This window comes from Typopeltis vanoorti, chromosome 11, assembly GCF_054136105.1.
Source record: "Typopeltis vanoorti isolate ZY-2024b chromosome 11, IOZ_Tvanoo_1.0, whole genome shotgun sequence".
NCBI lineage: Eukaryota > Metazoa > Arthropoda > Arachnida > Uropygi > Thelyphonidae > Typopeltis > Typopeltis vanoorti.
Genome location: NC_143559.1, coordinates 95,181,344 through 95,184,767, shown reverse-complemented (window position 1 = coordinate 95,184,767; position 3,424 = coordinate 95,181,344).

Genomic DNA, 3,424 nt, shown 5'->3' with positions numbered 1-3,424 from the left:
AAAGTTTAAATTTAAAGTTCAAAATATTTTGCTTATATTTTGCATTTATAGGAATGTATTCTGTTCAGTTTTACCATAATAATTCATACCATGAAATGAGATGTCACAAAACTATTAAAAAAAAAAGAATGTAGTTTCCAGTCTCTACGTTACTTGTATACATTCAGGAAAAGTATTTCTGAAACTAATCTCCCTCTTTTTTGTATACACTAACAAATGTGATCGAATATGGTTTTATGTTTGCCACGAGAAGCCTTAAAGCTCCTAGAGGAAGCCAACTCCAAAACTAAATTCTGAGTACAATTAGCTGAATGTCGGAAAAAGTGAATCAACACGAGAGCCATGGAGAAACTGTTGTATTCTCAGATGAAACCCAATTCTTCAGAAAACTCGGGGTTTTCACCACTCAACTATGAAAACTGGCCAGTAAAGGACACGCAATTTACCGACAAATAATATTTATAGGCATAGGGCTAACAACCTGATCATGGAGTTATGTTTACGAAAACCAAAGATACTTGGAAGGTCGTGGACGCTTAAGAGCCACTGATGAGCATGCTCATGAACCTATTCTTGTGATATTAAGTGCCTAACATACTGTGCTCCAATCAAAAGCTGCGGATTAGAATCCCACTCCGACATGGCTGTTTGTGAATAGCACACTTAGTACTTATGACACTAATAAGTAAGTTTAGAACAATTTCACATATGGTACTAATTATCCTATAGTTTCACATCCTTTCCCGGATAGGCCCTAGAAGAAATCCCTTTTATACTTAGTGAATCTTCTTTGAATACTCTTTGAATATCCTCAGTATCTTGGAATTTAATAATAATACGAATGGCCAAATACGTTTATTACAACGCATTTTCCAATCAAGTGGTGATCTTCTTCGTGTTTCATGATACATGAGACCGAGTTCCGTTTCTTACAGGTACATTTGTCTTTTGCAGCTAATTCTGCTTCTCTCCAGCTCTCCCAACCAGTGTTTCTTTTTTCCTTTTCTGTCATTTTATGACAAGATGATTTAGGCCTGCCCCTTTCTTTTTCTTTGACCTTCTGTAATCCATGACAAAGTTTCTCTTAGAATATCTATGCTCTCCGTTCTCAGTACATGTCCAATCAATTTCCATCTGCGTTTTTGACTTCACTGGTGCACCTTTAAGTTTTTGGAAAAATATAACACACTTTAAATATATTATTAAATCGATTATTCAGTGTTACATTTTAACAAATTGCATATACATATGCATTACTGCACATTACATTTTCATGATTCAAGTGATCCAGTAACCTTCAAACTTCACTGTTGGTGACACATCTGCGCATCCCACTCAGTGCAATAAAAACAAGGGTGTCGTTCTTCACTAAGTTTGGTCTTCATTCCTCAAAATCTCACATTTACAGACGTTGTACATACGTCCCATAGCCAGCTTCTACACCTGTTTTCAAGAATTCTTTCTTTACTATTATTAGACACCTCCAGGGAATCCTAAGACTCATCGAGGGAGAGTACCTATTCTATAACTCTCCGTTTCCACCACATCCACAAACCGCCTCATCTACACCAACGCTATCTACTGTCCACCATCGCCACTATTATTTTCACAGACGTCCATGCCCACAGCGGGATTCAAACTCGCAACCTTTTGGCTGGAGAACGGAGATACGCTAACCACTCGCCAACCAGGCCGGCAATTATTGTTTGTATTATTTCATTGCTTAATATGATGCATTTTACTTCTCTAGTTTTTTTAATTTTTTGTAATATAAGCACACTCCAGACGAAGTATACCACGAAACTAGTCGAGATTTTAGTTTAATAAAATATTTTATGTTGTTCATATCATGTAGTCATTATACCAGAAATTCAATAAAAACAATTCTATTCTATTGAAACCATCCTATGTAACCATTTAAAGGAAACTATGAACCATAGTTTTTTTTTCTTTTCCAAGATACTGTTTAAAGTAACAATTCCAGGAAGATTTAGAAATTTTAAGACTTAGAAAAGAAAGAAAATGAAGGTTATAAATGCAACATTGAGGTACACATTGTTTTACATGCAATGAGTTATGTGATGGTGTTACCATAGTGTATTAATACATTAACATATTAATTACATTTTCTTTTGTAAAACATAATATGAAAGCACTGCATATAAGTATGAAGAACCGTAACGTTCATATCAACTCCGACATTCATAGAAATATTGCATGTATCTGTTTACTTCAATTATCAATATGATGTATTTTGCCCATCGCTGATAATATACGGTGATGCCGATTCTCACATTCTTTCGGGATGTTTGTCTTCTCTTATGAAGAACCCGTCACTCATGTAACTCGGTATACAGCATGATTTACGTAAGCTATTTTATTAAATCGATGTCTCATCATCTGCTCCATGCAAAAACGACTTCTCACTTTCCGAGGAGCTATATGCATTACCTAACATTTCCGGTGGAATAAACACTCAGAAAACCAATTAAATGTTCACTTTAATAGTCTGAATTGATGGAGATTCATCTCACATTTACATCCACCTGACAACGTTAAGCGTTGAAAATTTGATTTGCTCAGGAAAAGAAGAAGAAAAAAAAGCTTTAGTGGTTGAATGCATTTCATCTCATTCCAATAATCGCATCACGACATTCATTATCGAGAAAGGCTGAGATAAATAAGGGAATATTAGATATTTTATCGGTATTGAATTAAGTTGGAAAAAGATGAATTGGTTCGAACATAACTTATTTAAATTACTCCAAAATTTGAAAATGAATACATTCTATATTTTGGTTTCGATACTGAATTTAGATATTCAAATTCTAGAACCCAATGCATATAGAATATAGAGAACAATTTTATTCATTAAATTGTTATTAAACTTCTGTATGAATTGCGATATCTACAAAGGCACTCTTAGATATATTCTCAGTTTTAAAGAGAATACTGTACGTGCAAAGATAACAATTAGTTCAGACTGTAGTATTTCTTTTAACAATTAATAATATACTGTAATTAGGAATGTGCATTTCAAATCACAAAAGCTAATTTATATATTACAGAAATTGTTTTAAATTACTAAATGATTGTTACAGAAATTGTTTTAAATTACTATTACACTTACTAAATAATTGTATATATATTTATTTTTGTTAGTTTCTGTTTTCGTTTTAAAGAATATACAGAATTATGATAAGTTTGATGACATACTATAATATACCAAGTAAAATCAAAATTAACATCGCAATTTTTGATTAAATATTATCATCGCTGTGCAATCAGTGTGATGCCAAAATCCCTAAAACGGCACTAAAAGCTCAAATTTTCTAGGAATCAACTTTCAATATTTGCACGGAATGATGGAATAATACCGACTAAAACATTCATAAAACAAACAAAAAAATATTGATTCTACAAA